Source organism: Rutilus rutilus (genome assembly GCF_951802725.1).
Source record: "Rutilus rutilus genome assembly, chromosome: 12".
Lineage (NCBI taxonomy): Eukaryota > Metazoa > Chordata > Actinopteri > Cypriniformes > Leuciscidae > Rutilus > Rutilus rutilus.
Genome location: NC_140217.1, coordinates 26461837 through 26483091, shown reverse-complemented (window position 1 = coordinate 26483091; position 21255 = coordinate 26461837).

Below are 21255 nucleotides of genomic sequence, written 5' to 3'. Positions count from 1 at the left end.
CTGCTTCCCTAGCTTACAAGAAACAAGTATATAAATTATTTTTTTCTATCTATCTTCTATTCTATCTGTCACAATTCAGTAAGTGACCGTCAAATCAAACTGCTTCCCTAGCTTACAAGAAACAAGTATATAAATTATTTTTTTCTATCTATCTTCTATTCTATCTGTCACAATTCAGTAAGTGACCGTCAAATCAAACTGCTTCCCTAGCTTACAAGAAACAAATATGTAAATGAGTTTATTCTATCTATCTTCTATTCTATCTGTCACAATTCAGTAAGTGACCGTCAAATCAAACTGCTTCCCTAGCTTACAAGAAACGAATATGTAAATGAGTTTATTCTATCCATCTTCTATTCTATCTGTCACAATTCAGTAAGTGACCGTCAAATCAAACTGCTTCCCTAGCTTACAAGAAACAAGTATATAAATTATTTTTTTCTATCTATCTTCTATTCTATCTGTCACAATTCAGTAAGTGACCGTCAAATCAAACTGCTTCCCTAGCTTACAAGAAACAAGTATATAAATTATTTTTTTCTATCTATCTTCTATTCTATCTGTCACAATTCAGTAAGTGACCGTCAAATCAAACTGCTTCCCTAGCTTACAAGAAACAAATATGTAAATGAGTTTATTCTATCTATCTTCTATTCTATCTGTCACAATTCAGTAAGTGACCGTCAAATCAAACTGCTTTCCTAGCTTACAAGAAACGAATATGTAAATGAGTTTATTCTATCCATCTTCTATTCTATCTGTCACAATTCAGTAAGTGACTGTCAAATCAAACTGCTTCCCTAGCTTACAAGAAACAAGTATATAAATTATTTTTTTCTATCTATCTTCTATTCTATCTGTCACAATTCAGTAAGTGACCGTCAAATCAAACTGCTTCCCTAGCTTACAAGAAACAAATATGTAAATGAGTTTATTCTATCCATCTTCTATTCTATCTGTCACAATTCAGTAAGTGACCGTCAAATCAAACTGCTTCCCTAGCTTACAAGAAACAAATATGTAAATGAGTTTATTCTATCCATCTTCTATTCTATCTGTCACAATTCAGTAAGTGACCGTCAAATCAAACTGCTTCCCTAGCTTACAAGAAACAAATATGTAAATGAGTTTATTCTATCCATCTTCTATTCTATCTGTCACAATTCAGTAAGTGACCGTCAAATCAAACTGCTTCCCTAGCTTACAAGAAACAAATATGTAAATGAGTTTATTCTATCCATCTTCTATTCTATCTGTCACAATTCAGTAAGTGACCGTCAAATCAAACTGCTTTCCTAGCTTACAAGAAACAAGTATATAAATTATTTTTTTCTATCTATCTTCTATTCTATCTGTCACAATTCAGTAAGTGACCGTCAAATCAAACTGCTTCCCTAGCTTACAAGAAACAAATATGTAAATGAGTTTATTCTATCTATCTTCTATTCTATCTGTCACAATTCAGTAAGTGACCGTCAAATCAAACTGCTTCCCTAGCTTACAAGAAACAAGTATATAAATTATTTTTTTCTATCTATCTTCTATTCTATCTGTCACAATTCAGTAAGTGACCGTCAAATCAAACTGCTTCCCTAGCTTACAAGAAACAAATATGTAAATGAGTTTATTCTATCCATCTTCTATTCTATCTGTCACAATTCAGTAAGTGACCGTCAAATCAAACTGCTTCCCTAGCTTACAAGAAACAAATATGTAAATGAGTTTATTCTATCCATCTTCTATTCTATCTGTCACAATTCAGTAAGTGACCGTCAAATCAAACTGCTTCCCTAGCTTACAAGAAACAAATATGTAAATGAGTTTATTCTATCCATCTTCTATTCTATCTGTCACAATTCAGTAAGTGACCGTCAAATCAAACTGCTTCCCTAACTTACAAGAAATAAATATGTAAATGAGTTTATTCTATCCATCTTCTATTCTATCTGTCACAATTCAGTAAGTGACCGTCAAATCAAACTGCTTCCCTAGCTTACAAGAAACAAATATGTAAATGAGTTTATTCTATCCATCTTCTATTCTATCTGTCACAATTCAGTAAGTGACCGTCAAATCAAACTGCTTCCCTAGCTTACAAGAAACAAGTATATAAATTATTTTTTTCTATCTATCTTCTATTCTATCTGTCACAATTCAGTAAGTGACCGTCAAATCAAACTGCTTCCCTAGCTTACAAGAAACAAATATGTAAATGAGTTTATTCTATCCATCTTCTATTCTATCTGTCACAATTCAGTAAGTGACCGTCAAATCAAACTGCTTCCCTAGCTTACAAGAAACAAATATGTAAATGAGTTTATTCTATCCATCTTCTATTCTATCTGTCACAATTCAGTAAGTGACCGTCAAATCAAACTGCTTCCCTAGCTTACAAGAAATAAATATGTAAATGAGTTTATTCTATCCATCTTCTATTCTATCTGTCACAATTCAGTAAGTGACCGTCAAATCAAACTGCTTCCCTAACTTACAAGAAATAAATATGTAAATGAGTTTATTCTATCTGTCTTTTATTTTATTCTTCTATTCAAACTGCTTCCCTAACTTACAATAAATAAATATGTAAATGAGTTTATTCTATCTGTCTTCTATTTTATTATTCTATTCAAACTGCTTCCCTAACTTACAATAAATAAATATGTAAATGAGTTTATTCTATCTGTCTTCTATTTTATTCTTCTATTCAAACTGCTTACCTATTCCCTATTAATATTTTGTAAACACAATCATGGTATACAAGGACACATGGTTTAGCAGGACTTGTGTATGTAGTTCTATAGCCGACAGTTCATCTCTATCAAATGTGTTTGTGTAAACACAATCATGGTTTATAAGGACACATGGTTTAGCAGGACTTGTGTATGTAGTTCTATAGCCGACAGTTCATCTCTATCAAATGTGTTTGTGTAAACACAATCATGGTTTATAAGGACACATGGTTTAGCAGGACTTGTGTATGTAGTTCTATAGCCGACAGTTCCTCTCTATCAAATGTGTTTGTGTAAACACAATCATGGTTTACAAGGACACATGGTTTAGCAGGACTTGTGTATGTAGTTCTATAGCCGACAGTTCCTCTCTATCAAATGTGTTTGTGTAAACACAATCATGGTATATAAGGACACATGGTTTAGCAGGACTTGTGTATGTAGTTCTATAGCCGACAGTTCCTCTCTATCAAATGTGTTTGTGTAAACACAATCATGGTTTACAAGGACACATGGTTTAGCAGGACTTGTGTATGTAGTTCTATAGCCGACAGTTCCTCTCTATCAAATGTGTTTGTGTAAACACAATCATGGTTTACAAGGACACATGGTTTAGCAGGACTTGTGTATGTAGTTCTATAGCCGACAGTTCCTCTCTATCAAATGTGTTTGTGTAAACACAATCATGGTATATAAGGACACATGGTTTAGCAGGACTTGTGTATGTAGTTCTATAGCCGACAGTTCCTCTCTATCAAATGTGTTTGTGTAAACACAATCATGGTTGACAAGGACACATGGTTTAGCAGGACTTGTGTATGTAGTTCTATAATCGACAGTTCATCTCTATCAAATGTTTTTGTGTAAACACAATCATGGTTTACAAGGACACATGGTTTAGCAGGACTTGTGTATGTAGTTCTATAGCCGACAGTTCCTCTCTATCAAATGTGTTTGTGTAAACACAATCATGGTATATAAGGACACATGGTTTAGCAGGACTTGTGTATGTAGTTCTATAGCCGACAGTTACTCTCTATCAAATGTGTTTGTGTAAACACAATCATGGTTTACAAGGACACATGGTTTAGCAGGACTTGTGTATGTAGTTCTATAATCGACAGTTCATCTCTATCAAATGTTTTTGTGTAAACACAATCATGGTATATAAGGACACATGGTTTAGCAGGACTTGTGTATGTAGTTCTATAGCCGACAGTTCATCTCTATCAAATGTGTTTGTGTAAACACAATCATGGTTTACAAGGACACATGGTTTACCTCTCTATCAAATGTGTTTGTGTAAACACAATCATGGTATACAAGGACACGTGGTTTAGCAGGACTTGTGTATGTAGTTCTATAACCAACAGTTCCTCTCTATCAAATGTGTTTGTGTAAACACAATCATGGTATACAAGGACACATGGTTTAGCAGGACTTGTGTATGTAGTTCTACAGCTGACAGTTCCTCTCTATCAAATGTGTTTGTGTAAACACAATCATGGTATACATGGAGAAGAACACCAGGTGATGAAGAGGTTCCACTTCAGAGCATAGGCGTGTCTTGTGGAGGCCCTAGCAGAAGTGATGGTGGCCACCACCTGAGGTGGTAGGGTACTCAAACCTGCCGCGTCCTGTCCAGAACACACACATGCAGCCGTCAGTTGTGTTCTAGTGCATCCAAGCCGAGGGTCCCCTCGGTCAGGGAATAAAGTGGGAAGTGTCTGGGGAGGCAAACAGATCTACCTGTGCTTCGCCGAACTGTTCCCAAATCAGCTGAACCGTCTGGGAATGAAGTCTCCATTCCCCGGGAAGTGGACGAAATCGTGAGAGCCTGCGGTTGCACAATTCAGCTCTCCCGGACTGTAAATGGCTCAAAGCGACCTGACTCCATAAGAGTGAAGGGTGAGTTGCGATATACAGCGGGAGTGCAACCTTGTTGGTTGATATACACTACTGTCGCCATGATGTCTGAACGGACTAGTATGTGTTGGTCCTTGAGCAAACGTAAACGGTGCAGAGTGGCGTGGCAGCCGCTGCGGATGCCATATGCCCCAGGAGCCTCTAAAATAACTTCAGTGGAACCGCAAACTTGCCCTTGAATTGACTCAAGAGTCAGTTCAGCAGTGACTACACGCGCTCGCTCGTAAGCTGTGCGTACATGGCTACCGAGTCAATTTCCATACCAAGAAAAGTGATCCTCTGCACGGGGGAAAGTTTGCTGTTTTCCCAGTTGACCCGAAGGCCCAGACGGGCAAGATAGTTCAGGTTGTGAACCCTGTGTTGCCGGAGTGGCACAAGGAGTGCCTCAACGACTTGAAGATGCAAGGAGACACTAGCCTGAATGGAAGTACCGTGTACTAGTATGCCTGCCCCTCGAAAGCAAACCGTAGAAACGGTCTGTGTCGAGGAAGAGTGGAGACTTGAAAGTATCCGTCCTACAGGTCGATCGCTGCAAACCAATCCAACGGACGAACGCATTCAAAAATGCGTATGGCTGTCAACATCTTGAATGGAAGCCTGTGAGCCTGTATATATATTCAAAATGTGCAGGTCCAGGATTGGCCGTAACCCACTGCTCTTCTTGGGTACAATGAAGTAGGGGCTATAGAAGCCGGACTACATTTCGGCCGGAGGGGCGGTCTCGATTCCACCCTTCGCCAGTAGGGTGGTGACCTCTGCACGCATGACAGGGGCATTGCCACCCACCATGGTATAGCAGACTCCCTGCTTTCAGGGAGGAGACTGCGAACTGAAATGCATAGCCGAGCCTGATGGTTCTCGCGAGCCAGCGGGACAGCTTAGGAAGCTCCAGCCAGGCTCCCAAAAACTGAACCAGCGGGGTCATGTGAACCACAGATGTACCCATGATGGGGCAGCAAGGCTGCGTCCTGACCATAGACTGTAAAAAAAGATGGACGACGCCCCTTCGCTCTCTTCCATTGATGAGAACTGAAGCCGCCAGTGTCCCGATATGGCGCTGACATATTGGAACTTGAGTCTGCGCAGTAGCGATCTCGGGACCAGACCTGCGCAGTAGTGAGCAGGAAGTAAAGCCGCAAAATCAACGCTCCGCCCTCACTCTCACAGTTCTGCACACTTTTTTTAAAAATTAAAAGAGGCTTGTTAAAATAAAGTAAATACAATCTCCTCAGTCCTCCGAAGATCCCGAAAAAAATGTCCGTTGGTGCTTCAGTGACTACTTCGCTCAGAGAACCTGTCAATCACAGCTGTCAATCATGACGTTACACCACCACATCACGTAACTAACTAAAAAACAACTTATTTTTGAAACAGACACTTGAACTTACATCAGCGTGATAAAAACGACAGCAAATGAAAGAAACCACCTTTGGAAAAAAGATATTTGAAGTGTAATTTAATTGTTTAGTTGGTCTCACGTCTCGTTGAATAACACGGGGAGGCGGGGCTTATGACCTATACTAGGACCAGTCACCGGGGGGCGATCGAGACGTTTTGGCTTCACTTTTCAGGGCTTGTGCGGCACGCTTGGTCCTGACAGAGAAGGCCAGGGAAGGACGAGTCTGGCGACAGAGGGGGATGAGAGTGGCGAGGTGGAGCTTTCACATTTCCATCTGCCCGTATCAGGAGTGCCGCTTTGCCTGCCGTTTGACAGCCTGCAGGGCTGGTGAATGCTGCTGCTGGGTCCGGGCGGGAGGAGCGGGAGCCACAGTAGGGCGTCCTCGGCGGTGAGCGGACTGAGGCGGCTGAGTCGGCGGCTGGGTGGAAGCAGCAGCTGGCCGCCGGGGCAGAGTGTTTAATGGCCTCGGGCTGCTCCTGGGTGGGCGAAAACTGTTGGGCAAAGTCCTGGGATGCGCCGCAGAAGAGGCCAGCCTAGGATATGGGGGTGTTGAGGAACGTGTTTTGCTCAGCCTCCCGCATATCATGTGAACCACAGACATACCCTCAATGGGGCAGCAAGGCCGCGTCCAGACAGAGGAGGCTAGGGAAGGACGAGTGTTCCGCGGTGACAGGAGAAAACACACACTGTTGGCAGATCACTGCACAGACCAGCAGCAGGAAAGAGATCTCGCTGGAACACGCCATCAAACCAACACCGCTGAAGAGTCACTCGTCTCGTACAGTATCTAGAACTCGTAGACAGCTTGCAGTGGAGAGAAGTAAAGAAACACTCGGCTCCGATGGAAAAACATAATGCGAGATTGCCGCGCTGCTCCTTTTATACCCACGCGGTGGGGCGGAGTTGCGTTATGCAAATTCAAGTTTTGCCATTGGCTCGTTTTGTAAGATCTCGAAGGTGATAGGCTTCCAAGCGAAACCCCCATTCGTCAATCACTTACGTAACTCAGAGTGATTGAACGAAAGGGAACTGTCCCTTTAAACCTGGATGTCCTAGCAAACCATGATTCAGTTGACCATGGAAGCCTGTGTAAAATCAGGTGTGTTATTTTCCATGATTTTATGGTTAGAGCAACACTTTTAAGTGAGATGTATCTTAAAGAGACCATATAACATTGTTTAGCATGTCTGTTTAATTTGTAGAGTGTTAGGCACTGGGTGTCCCTCTAAACCACATTGGTTACATGCTGTCCTCGTAAACCATATAAAATCAGGTGTGTTATTTTCCATGATTTTATAGTTTGAACAACACTTTTAAGTGAGATGTATCTTAAAGAGACCATATAACATTGTTTAGCATGTCTGTTTAATTTGTAGAGTGTTAGGCAATGGGTGTCCCTCTAAACCATAGTGGTTACATGCTGTCCTCTTAAACCATATATACCAGTATGTGTGTGTGTGTGTGTGTGTGTGTGTGTGTGTGTAGACAGACAGATAGATAGATAGCCTTTCAAAAGTTTGGGACTGGTAAGATTTTTAATGTTTTTAAAAGAAATCTCTATGCTCAAAAAGGCTGCAATTATTTGATTTAAAAAAAACAGTAATATTGATAAATATTATGACAATTTAAAATAACTGTTTTCTATTTGAATATATTTTAAAATATAATTTATTCCTGTGATGCAAAGCTGAATTTTCAGCATCATTACTCCAATCTTCAGTGTCATGGTCCTTCAGAAATCATTCTAATATGCTAATTTGATGCTCAAAAAAACATTCACTATTATTATCAATGTTGAAAACAGTTCTGAACATATTTTCTTTTCAGGATTCTTTGATGAATAGAAATTTCTATTTAATTTATTTTAAATATAATCTTTTGTAACATTAAATATCACATACATAGATTAGATACACATATAGCCATGTATGTACATGATATAATCTCTTTTTCTACTCATAATAAATAATAATGTGATAAAAAAAAAAATCATGCTAATCATAATTAGGCTGAATACAAGTAAACTGGGACACTTTTTGCCATTGAGATGACTGAAGATATCCTGAATTAACCTCTGAGAATAATATGATAAAAAGCCACAACTTTCATGTGACTTAAATCATCAACAAAGGAATTTTGTGTTTCAGTGATTTAAAATAACCAGTATATGCACACATAAGCTGAAACTGTGCACACACTGATGCCACACACAGATTAGGTTGCCATGCAGCAGTGCTAGAGAAAGGGCAGCAGAAGCAGAATAGAGATGGTTTAATTACAGCTGATGCGAAGGGAACAGCTGAGGAAGCTCCTCTCAGCTCATATATGGCCGAGGGAGACAGGCATCTGCCAGCGCGGCCTCTTTTACGACCACCGCTGAGTACGAGTATGCGTGCTAGAGAAAGGGAGAAAGTAGCTGACAGGTCAAATCTTCAGCTGTGCTTGTGTATGTGTGTGTGGGCATGAGAGAGAGCGATTGAGAGGGACAAGAGAAGAGAGGTCTCTGCAACCCTGACCCTGGTTTCAGCACAACAGGAAAGGCTCTAATCTGGCTCACCTGCTTTCCCTGAGTCTTTAGTTGTGGTCAGGGGCAGGCGAGCTGAGGTGTGAGGTGTGGAATACCCTACACCAGCGCTTGCAAAAACACACATTAGTCCTGGCATGCCATGTTCACTAGCTTTTAAGCCCTCACTATGCAAACAGCTCACACTGAGAAGCTTAAACGGACACAAGTTTTACCCTTCTCTGTACACATGCTGTATATGCACTTACATAGACACAAAATCATGAGTGACACCATCAGTTGACTTTTCATTTACATATTTAACAACAACAACAAATTCTACAGCATTTGTAATTCTAGGTTAATGCTAATTTTAAATGTTAATGTAATTTCTACATCTACTATTAACTAAGCTAAGCTAAACAAAAATCATACTTTTATTCAGATATATTTATCAGAAGTAAAAGTAAAGCCATTTATAATGTTACAAAATATTTCTAAATAAATGCTGTTGCTTTGAACATGATGATCATGTGACACTGAATTAATGATGCCGAAAAAGCAGCTTTGTCATCACATGAATAAATTATCATTTTTCACAATATTACTGTTTTCACCGTATTATTATTTTTTTTTAGATGAAACAAGAAGCAGTAAAGCTTACCTAAACTTTTGAACGGTAGTGTAAATGCTGTAAAAAATATTGTTGTTCACTGTTATTGTGGTAACACTTTACAATAAGGTTCATTAGTTAACTACTTTAGTTAACATACAAATTAACAATACTTCTACAGCATTTATTAATCTTAGTTAATGTTAATTTCAACATTTACTCGTACATTATTAAAATCAAATGTTGTATTTTTTTAACATTAGTTAATGCACTGTGAACTAACATGAACAAACAACTAACAGCTGGATTTTTATTAACTAACATTAACAATAATTAATAAATGCTGCAACAAATGTATAGTTCATGCTAGTTAATACATTAACTAATGTGAACAAATGAGACTTTAAAGTAAAGTAAAGTGTTACCGTTATCTTATTGTGTTCACTTTTCTCTTATAAATGTTCCCAAAAAACGAATAAAAACTAATAATAAAAACCTAACAGTAAAAATGCCGTACAGAAGAATAACTTTTCTGTTGCCAATCATAGTGGATGATTCATAACCCTATAAAGTCACAACTAACATGACGAAGATAATTGTGTGAAAGAAAATACTGCAGATGAATAAACGAGAAGAGAAAAATCAATAAATGTTCAACGTGACAATATATTTTGGCAATATGCCCCAGTGTGTGAAGCTCAGGGGAGCCGTGTCATACTGCAGCTATGAGCACTATGCGGATATGGAATATGTGACTAAACATGTGTGGATATCGATACTTTGGTATCTTTAGTAACGTCCCAGAGCGTACTCACATAACACTTAACCAATCATTAAGCTGACCCCAGTCATGTTTCATTTCTGTACGGTCCCATTGATGCCATGTCAAGACTGAGCTCAATATATAAATATATAATATACACCAAGAGGTAGTCATTTTATATCTTTGATGATTTGATGGAATGATGTCATTGTCTCTTTATTGGTCTCCCTCTCATACGCTAAACTAGTGTGTGCATCGGTTCGCTGTTGAGTAGATTTACATCTCTTCTGCCCTGGCTAAAGGTGTAGGCCAAAAACAGGTTTAGTACAGGAATCCAGGACACAGCAATCTCCCATGTTCAAGCACTGGGGTTACAGGGCAGCTGAATGTGGGGGAGTGTCAGATGAGCCAGTGCGGCTGTTCTAATAGGATAAGTGGTCTAATACTACCTTGGGAGCTTTGCGAAGTGTCTTAATCTGTTGTGTTTAAAACTACAACAAGAATAGCCTATCGCTCAGGTGGTCATTCTAAACCCCGGACACTGAGAACATCAGTTGATGCTAGAAAAATACAGCAACTAATAAATCTAGCATAACAGCCCCAGCAAACTCGAGCTGTGATATATCGGAGTTATTCATTTCGAAATTGCCATTTAGGAACTCCAACGGGTCATTTGTACAACTTACTTTTAAACTTTAATACTACTAGAAGCACAAATAGAGGGAGAAAGGAGATTTGGTCTTTGTCGAGATGAAACCAACACAGAGATCATTTATCTTTTTCGGCGAGCTCTTATTTCTCCTTTCCAAAGATTGTCTCAAATAATCAATGCCACAAACTCTGTTGTGCTGTTTATATTTAACTGCCAACACACCCACCAGTTGCCGAGAAAATGTCAAACATCTATCACTCGACTGAACTTGGAGTAGTAATTTGCTGTTAGGTTTTTTTTTATTTTTTAGGTTTAAATATTCAGGGTTCTTGTAAGTCCTGTGAAGAGTAACAGAGATACGGCTGTGGCTCTCACACTGAATGGAAAAAATAATATGTAAATTATATTCTCTTGTTTGACTTCATTCATTAAAAATGGCTTCATAAAAGTGCTATGGCCTTATAAATAAATTCATAAATTAAGGGTATAAAACCTCAAAACCACCTGTAGGGTGCTTAGATAATAAGCTACAGGTGTTTAGTCACTTCTTCTCTATGTTTACTTATGACATTCACCTACATTTTTTTTAAACAATAATGTCTCTTCTAAAAAAAATTTCAAAAACCTAAAAGAATAGTTACATTTAGCAAACAGTACCCAAACCCACCTGTAGGGTGCTTAAGTGTTGAGCCATTAAGCTGTGTTTACTTATGACACTGACCTAAAAGTGTAAAAAAAATGTTATAGACTTCAAAATAACCTCACAAACTTAGGGTATAAATTAATAGTGTTAAATTTAGCCTCAAAACCTGCAGTGTGCTTGGCTAGCAGGCTAAGTGCGCAGACGCTTCTTAGCTGTGTGTATACTTATTACATTGACCTAAAATGTAGAAAAAAAAAATGTGATGGCCTTCTAAATAGCATCACAAACTTAGGGTATAAATGAATAGTTAGTGTTAAATATAGTCACCAATATCAAAACCATCTGTTATAGGGTATTTAGCTAACATGCTAGCAGTGTTTACTTCCTGGGAACCTTTAAGTAGGCAACTGAAACATAAATGTTATTCATCACAAAGTAGCCTAGACTTAACACTTTATAGACCATGTCTGCTATTCTCATTTACACTGCACTTCAACAGGGGCAAAACAGACTGACTGACAGTCAGACAGACAGATGGAGGCAACAGACGTGAGCTCCTGTCTCGAACCAAAGCGGCGCTGAAACCAGAGCCCTCGGCTTCTTCTGCTCCGTCGGCCCGTTACCCATAAACTATATCCTTTCGCATTTCACGTCGCTGCCACTCATTTTCCCCACCGTCTCTTTGCACCTAAGCAAGGGGAATCTAATCTTCTAAAATGCAGTGGCTAGAATAATCAAGAAGACATATGCTGAAAATAAAGTGTGTATTTCGGGGCGTGGGAGGGGTGGGCATGTGTTTGGAGTCGGCAGATGCCTGAGGACTTTACAGTCAGCTTGACTTGTTAGGAAAACTGGGTATATGCTTACACTTCCGTTGACATGACTGCGGTATCAGCGCACTGGCTTAAGTGTTGGACACCCTCTGAATGACCCTGTCGGGGTGTGCGTGTTTACAGAGATGATCTGACAAACATTTGCCCAGTGCAACCCGACTGGGCGGATGGTAGTGCAGTGTGTTTACAGCCACCACCATTCCGATGCCCTGACAAACCAAATTTTAAATTCAAGGGAGCTATTAGATGGATACAGACAGGTCTGAAAAGGGAAACTGAAATTAGCTACATGCTTATATTACATGTCTGTGTTTACAAATATAGTGAATATAGTTTGTTGTTCTTGCTAATGTGATAGACTATTGCATATACTTAGCAGTAGTTATTTGAAGAAACACATGAAATCCAACGTGAATGTAATCTGATAATCTGTGATTATTTTTCTTTTTTGGGGCACATTTTAACTGGAAGACTAGCTGAAGAGAGCTGGAAGACAGACCAGCCACCCATTAAATAATAAAAAAAAAAAAAATAAATAAATAAATAAAAAAATAATAATAAAAAAAAATCAGGGTAATTTTATTTACTTTATTTATTTTTATTCACTTCTCACGAGATAATCAGCGTGATTCAATTCCCTCTTCTGCTGAAGGTTAAGAGATTATGAAGTATATAAATTCACACAGCAAGAAGAAACTATCTTGCTATATCAGAGCAAGTGAGAGTTATGAAGTTAGTTTATAGTTGATGATATATCTAGGTATTCAGTTTTAAAGCTTTATCTATTGATTCCAAAGTGTATTAATATTACATAGTATATATATATATATATATATATAAACTGGGGGAGTGACTTTTGTTGCATCAGAGATGTGTCACTTTGCTTACAGCTGATTGGTCCAATTTCGGTTTGAGATCTCTTACCCAGAAAATTACCTGTCCTGAAGCAGGTTAGCCATGGAGCGTAATTTACTATGGCGATGATCACCACTAAAAGCCCAGCCACTTTCATGATGCCTAAAACCTAGGTTTGGCACAAACTAAACCGAAACATACTTAGCTGTCCTAAACCGGCTTCATGGTATATAGGCCCTATTTTTAGTTTTTTTCCAGCAGAGTTAGGATCTCTTTTGAATTAGGCCTGATCACCCAGCAACAACCTAGCAGCCACCTAGCAACCATTCTGAACACACCAGCCACCGCATACACTTAAAATATTCGGAACATTTAACTGCATAGCAACACCCTGGTAACCAGCCGCAAAACCCTTGCATCATTGCGTCAAATTTTGCATGATCAAGCACCATGTGATTATATAATTGTATCTTAATTTTGCTAATTTTACATTAAAATCCTATTGAAATATCTCTTAAAATGCATAATATGTGAGCAAATAAACAGCTAAAACACTGCACGCTGCTATGAGTACTGCTATGGCCAATACACACACCACAGGTACTGTGCACACACACATATTTCTAAATGTCAAAACAAGAAAGTGTGAAGGACAAGATGAAGAAGATTAGTGTCTTTAAGGGCCTGAGGTTATCCTAATGATGCCATACATCAACCTTTGGAAAGGAACATAGAGTCAAAGTTGTCAATGCATGAATGCCACACCATTATCATCTCCAAGTTTTAATCATTGTTCCTGTCATGTAAGTAATCAACACCATAACTTGTACCCAGAGAGATCATTCACAGTTACTTGAGAGTAATACGTACACTTGCGCAAAGACCCTCATCTGGCTTTGTAGTGCGTGTGTTCCTTTTCAGTAGCACTGCTTTAAATGTTGTTGTGACAATGCTAAATGGCGCTTTTTATGAATGTGCTAAAATAACTTCCCCCAGTGTGGGCCATGGCACCAAAGGCAATGATGGGTGAGAACTAACACTCCAGGACCACAAACAGTGTCAGAGTTCCTGTGATTTCCTGTGATCACCTCCCATCTGCCCCCTCCTGTTCCTTAGAGAAGGTCTCTCCGCATGGAGCTGCGATTTTCACCAGCTCCCCTAATCCTCTTCAATCTGGGGCACCAACCCCCTTTACCAGGTCTCACCGGGCTAATAAGGTGATGATGCCCCCAGAACATCAGGGATGACAGAAGAAGGGCAGTTCTCACCTTTGGAGGCATCACCTCTGCTCTTGTTATGCCTATGAGCAGCCAGTCTTACGGTTCTCCTCCCTGAGTGCTTGCCCCGATGCACAATCTGTCTTGCTGATGTTGGCATGGGTGAGCTGTGTAAAATACAGGAATATATTACATTTTAAAATATATTAAAATAGAAAAGAGTCATTTTAAATTGTAATAATATTGCAAAATATTACTGTTTTTACTGTATTTTTGATGCATCGGTGGTGAGCATAAGAGACTTCTTTCAAAAACGTTTAAACGGTAGCATATGGTATTCTTTGTGCATACTCAGCTCCTTAGTTTACATACATTTTACGTGATTGTGAGGTGACAGGAAAAGTAAATCTTTAAAAATACAAAACATTTTAAAAAAACACGACATGTAATGTTTAGCAAATATCAAAAGAGACATACATTTTTCATATTATACATAATCTTGTGATTCCTAAACACACAAATCATTTTATTTTAAGTATTTTATTTTTAATTTACTGTTTAATCAAAATAGTATAGAATAATATTGGGAATTTATTTAACAATATTAGCCATAACATGCATACAACTCAATATAGTATTGTTCCACCACTGCGGAGCCATGAAAGTGAAAGTTCTGGAAAGACATTTTTGCTTCTTTTTTTTTTTATACATGGCTTTGGATAAAATCATCTGCTAAATGAATGAGGCCCTGTTTACATCTGGTATTAAGATCCGTTTCATCCGTAGACGATTGAGAAACATTTCCTTTAAATAATGGTCTCTTTTGTCCACTTTCAACCACTTATGTCCTGATTTCTTTGAGCGGAGGGTCTATGGGTGGGTAAATATAAGGGCTTTTTCAGATTTTTCAATGTAATGGATGAAATAAGTTCCCGCAATTTACATTTTAGCGTGCCCGGACACAACAGAAAAACATACGTAGAGCAGCAGCTTTTGTTTCTGCTCCGGCAGCCGCAAGACCACACGAACACTCTGAGTGTGTGTTACAAATCAGGAATGGGGATAGAACATTGTGCGGTGTACGTTTTTCATCTTCAAATCAAACTTGGGTCTTCAGCCGACAAAGTTTAAATCCCATCTGACTAGCGTGCTTCCCATAGTGTTTCGCATTAGGTCAGTAGGTAGAGAGTAGGTGGTCTTTTGCGGCTGTTCAAACACATTCGACCACAAGAGCGTCTACACCACGAAAGCAATCCGGTCGAATGCAGTTTTCGACTACCTCTGGAAGTGGTCAAAAGTGGGCAAGCTCAAAACATTTTAGACCAAAAATATATTCAGGAAGTCCAATTTATGTCCATGTTCTTGCAACAGCATTATCTAAGGTGGCTTCATTAGGGATCTCCGGATTATTTTTGTATGCATGTCATAGATCTCGTTTATACATGATATTAACATCTGCCTTTTGCGATTTGATCACACGTTGTAAGCCAAGACACATTTCTGGTATTAATATTCTGTGTCACTATACTGAGAATATTCTGTGAAGTCTGTATATTTAGTTCAATGGTTGATTGACAGGTGGTCCTTCGATGCACAAGAAAGCATTAGGTCGTATTAGCAATTACACTATGCATAGCAGTCTTTCAACTTCTTGTGGTTTGAGAGACCGGATCACAAACATGTTGGACGTGTTGGGTGCCTGTTAATACCTGGTTTAACCAGGCGATATATAAGCCCAGCACATCTCAAAGTCAGATTTAGTCAGTTTAGAATGTCAGATGACCTCTGGCCAAAGAACATGCAGTTCTCAAACCCAATAACTCATCACACCTCGCATTAAAATAAAACATAACTAGACATGGACGCTGAGTTATAGGCACAGCTGTTGGGAGACAAGGCGGAGAAAAACATGCAGCATTTCTAACAATAACGGCACTATCCTAATATGACTGAGAAGACATTGACACCTAATGGATGCGGTTTCAGGTGGGGTGAGGAGTTGGACGGGATGAGGTATAGGGTATGCCTATGCTGTTTGGGTAACATGGGTGATAGACAGAGTCAGGTTACACACTGTTAACATTCCGAAAGAAACGTCACACACTGTGGACTAGCAGCTCATGCCTCCTCCTGTGAATCTATACATGTTCCACTGAAGTCAAGAATGTAGGGGAAAACATGTAAGTGTTTTTCCTGGGAGCTTGTACCAGCTCTTGGAAATGTGTCCCCGAAGCAGTTGCACTTCTTGCATAATGCAGGCTCCTCGATCTGTGAGTCCAGAGACACCAAAGATCCTCAAGAGGACAAATGACTATCATCACATACATATACATGCACAGTTATAATCAAGCTACAGCAGGTTTCTGTGTAGTTGAGCTGAAGTCTCTACCGTTCAGACTAAGTTTACATGACACAAAGCATAATCTAATATTTAAATGATTAATTAAAAGAAACGAGCACCTCCTTTGTCTTTCAGAGCATGTGCACAATGGCGATGCCAAATGTGGTCCGATTAAGTTGCAAACAAGCTGGACAAAGCAGAGCAATGTTGCTTTATTTAAAAAGCAATGGCTGTGCACACTTCAGCAAAGTGATGTCTTTGCTAATCACATTAGTTCATGCAGGTGTGCTTGTGCTCTTGTTCTAACTAACAACAGTAAAAGATTTTAGTTATGTATCCCTTAAACGCATACCTCGGGTCTTTAGTGAGCCTTTAGAGTCTTCAATTTAGTTTTAAAGTTAGACGTCAACCTTCTTAGTATTCCTCAAGTAATTCATTATAAACGATACAACAAGAAAAAAATGGAATAAAATTAATTATAAAAGAATGCCTGCTCTTGGTTTGAGCTTCCGCAAGAGGTTTGTTATAGCACGTCAAGCTTCTGTTTATATTCGCTGAACAATGTTTATATGTGAATAAAAGCGTAAATTCAATCTATTCATCATATAAAGTGATCAAAAAATAGTAGTCCTTCCCTAAACTCACACCATTGGTTAAACCAATGTAGGGACCCTCAAAAAAACACTGTAATATTACGCCACTGAGCCTCAGTATTACACTATTCAAGGAAATCAAAATGACAAATCCCCTTTAAATATATCAAATGTAGGTGTTGTTACGGTGCAGGTGAGGTGAAGGCAAGGAAGAGGTCATGTAGATATAATACCAGTCGTAGTAACTTTATTTATTTAAAAAAAAAAGAAGGTAATCCGACAAGAAACCAGTCCACATGAGAAAAACAACGCAACAGCTTCACACTAAAACAAAGAAAATATTGGACCAAGATCGCAATGTTGTTATTACCGTAATGATTCTGAACTCTAAAAAGCCTTAATGTGCTTGTAGAACTTGTAATTACAATGAGTAAACTCATAATTTTCTGAGAGCTGCGACTTGTACCACCTGACCACTGCAGATTTAAAGGCACACTATGCAAGATTTGTACCTTAACATAACAGCTTCGAAATCAATTCGATGGTAAACGAACTCGTAGCAGGGCGTATCATCCCGATAGCAAAGCGTGGGGGGGTTGGGGGGGTACGCCGCTAGCAAAACCAGCAATGCAGGTTTGAGAGGTGGCGCCCCGACAAATCTTGCGAGAATCACAACTTGCTTTGCGGCACGACGTCACATACATCAACAACAAATGAAGCAGCCTCTATGGAAGACACTAGCAAGCATTTCATAAGTAAATCATGGCAGAGTCGACGAAGAAAACAAAGAAAGAGCGGTCGAAAGAGTTCAGAGACGGCTCAGCGTGAGTGGTATTTACGACGGTAACGCTAAATACAAGTACTCCACAGCGACTCTAGGGGTCGCTGTTTGAGAAAAACGGAAAGTGTGTTTGGCTTGAAGTGGTGCTGTGCAAAGCGATCGGTGTATGACATCAAAGTACAGCGAGAGCGATTCTAAAGCATTCAGAGCTTTATTTACAGTAATTACGACATGACGTGAACGCAGCATAAACTGAAGGCTCAAATACACAGGAAATAACGAGGAAGGGCAGGTGAACATAATTGGAAACCAAGGTTACAAATGAGTGGTGGGAAACAGAGAACAAAGGAAACAGAAACAAGGAAAAGCAAAGTCCCTGAATACAAAGATAGACCTAGCAGCTATTTCTCATAACTAAATTAACTGATGCAGTACATAAGTAGTCCAATGTATTATTTAAACACAAAGAGTGTACTTAAACACAATTTACAACTTATCAGGTCAACTATTTATTCCAGTGAAGTTTGGATTTTCTCTCAAATACAGAAAAGTAATGCCAAGACACCCCTCATTGCTACTTCTACAGCTATGAGATAATGGATTTAGGTACCAGTAAGTAAAATGGATTGAAAATGTATATCTGCTCTCAGTAATGACTCCGTAGTCTCCACTGATCTATTAGGACTCATCTGGGAGTAAGAATGATGGGGTGGCCGCTGAAGTTGCCAGCCTGTTAAGTCACTGTAAAATTGTTGCATCAGCGCCTTGTGACCGTCTTTACACTCTCAAACCCATTGGCAGTGCTATACGGATAGCTTCAGCTTCAAGAGTTGTGCTATGTCTCGGACTATCTTACTATCTTTTCGCCAAAAAATTAATAAAAAATACATGTAAAATCTGAATATATTTATCATAAAAAAGCCTATTTAATATGCTGTATATCTACCAACACAACTGTCTTAAAATGACTCCATGAGGGGTGAACCCATCAGATGGACAAAATTGGATGAACTATTGCAGGGTGAATATAGCATGGGGGATTGTGTTTAATTATAGTGTAGTGTTATCTGCATACTGATGACCTGAGGAATGGCCTGAGCGGTTTTCACACACTAGTCTGCACTAATACTGTGCTACACTCATTATAGATGTGAATATGATTATTAATCTAAAATATGTGCTTTCACAGCCACATAATTGTTAGAAGAGGGGGAAATGTACATATTTCATTAATGAAGCAATGGAAAGTTTTCATATTTTTACATTACTCTAACAACTGTCACAAAGTTCAGTGTGTTGAACTGCAAATGAACAGTGAAACAGTTTTTCTTTTTTCAGTCTTTTCAAACAGACTTTCAACTGTCTTTAACCACAATATTTGTTGCTGGAAAGAAGACAGAAATTATTTTTTAAAAAAGGAAAAGTCCTTGAGAAGTAATTTTGATCAGAATAATGGCATGGATGAAAAGTAACATTAAGTCATTACTGTCAGGGGAGATCCATATGAGACATACATATAATATAAAAAAGGCTTCTTTAATGCAAATATATACACTCACCTAAAGGATTATTAGGAACATCTGTTCAATTTCTCATTAATGCAATTATCTAATCAAACAATCACATGGCAGTTGCTTCAATGCATTTAGGGGTGTGGTCCTGGTCAAGACAATCTCCTGAACTCCAAACTGAATGTCAGAATGGGAAAGAAAGGTGATTTAAGCAATTTTGAGCGTGGCATGGTTGTTGGTGCCAGACGGGCCGGTCTGAGTATTTCACAATCTGCTCAGTTACTGGGATTTTCATGCACAACCATTTCTAGGGTTTACAAAGAATGGTGTGAAAAGGGAAAAACATCCAGTATGCGGTAGTCCTGTGGGCGAAAATGCCTTGTTGATGCTGGAGGTCAGAGGAAAATGGGCCAACTGATTCAAGCTGATAGAAGAGCAACTTTGACTGAAATAACCACTCGTTACAACCGAGGTATGCAGCAAAGCATTTGTGAAGCCACAACACGCACAACCTTGAGGCGGATAGGCTACAACAGCAGAAGACCCCACCGGGTACCACTCATCTCCACTACAAATAGGAAAAAGAGGCTACAATTTGCACGAGCTCACCAAAATTGGACAGTTGAAGACTGGAAAAATGTTGCCTGGTCTGATGAGTCTCGATTTCTGTTGAGACATTCAGATGGTAGAGTCAGAATTTGGCGTAAACAGAATGAGAACATGGATCCATCATGCCTTTTTACCACTGTGCAGGCTGCTGGTGGTGGTGTAATGGTGTGGGGGATGTTTTCTTGGCACACTTTAGGCCCCTTAGTGCCAATTGGGCATCGTTTAAATGCCACGGCCTACCTGAGCATTGTTTTTGACCATGTCAATCCCTTTATGACCACCATGTACCCATCCTCTGATGGCTACTTCCAGCAGGATAATGCACCATGTCACAAAGCTCGAATCATTTCAAATTGGTTTCTTGAACATGACAATGAGTTCACTGTACTAAAATGGCCCCCACAGTCACCAGATCTCAACCCAATAGAGCATCTTTGGGATGTGGTGGAATGGGAGCTTCGTGCCCTGGATGTGCATCCCAAAAATCTCCATCAACTGCAAGATGCTATCCAATCAATATGGGCCAACATTTCTAAAGAATGCTTTCAGCACCTTGTTGAATCAATGCCACGTAGAATTAAGGCAGTTCTGAAGGCGAAAGGGGGTCAAACACCGTATTAGTATGGTGTTCCTAATAATCCTTTAGGTGAGTGTATATACACTATTAGCATTAAAGAAGCCGATTAGTAATGAATCTCATCTCAGCCGATAAGTAATAATCTTATGCTAATATATCTGATTCAAGCTTTCTGTTGAGTCGTTTTAATCTGCAATCTATTCATAGACCTTAAGATCAGACATTTGGAACTGTTCTTGGACTTCACTGCAAAGCCAAAAGACAAAGACGTGATGACTATTTTAAAGAGTCATGTATAGGTCATCATTATTTTGAGTTTTAGGGTATATTAAATATTTTGTTCATTGTGTCGAGAATTGTTTTACTGGTTCATTGATGGAACTTTATGGAAGAAAACCATATTAAGTTCAATATGGAAGATATTGAACTTAATATCAAAAAAACATTTGATATGGCGGCTGGAAAGCATTATAAAGTCCTGCCTTTCGGTTAAGAACCCTTTTCTTTTTTCTTTTTTTTCTTACTAAGCATTATCTAGATTAGCCAAGTTAACTAAATTTGACTATGGATAAGCATTCTTTGTTTGAGGACAAATTCAGGTTTGGATTGATTAATGTACTTAGTATAAGTTGGCTACCAAGGCAACAATGTCAACCTAAATGTACAGATAATTCTACTGTAAAGTGCAATCCTGAATCAAATGGCAACAA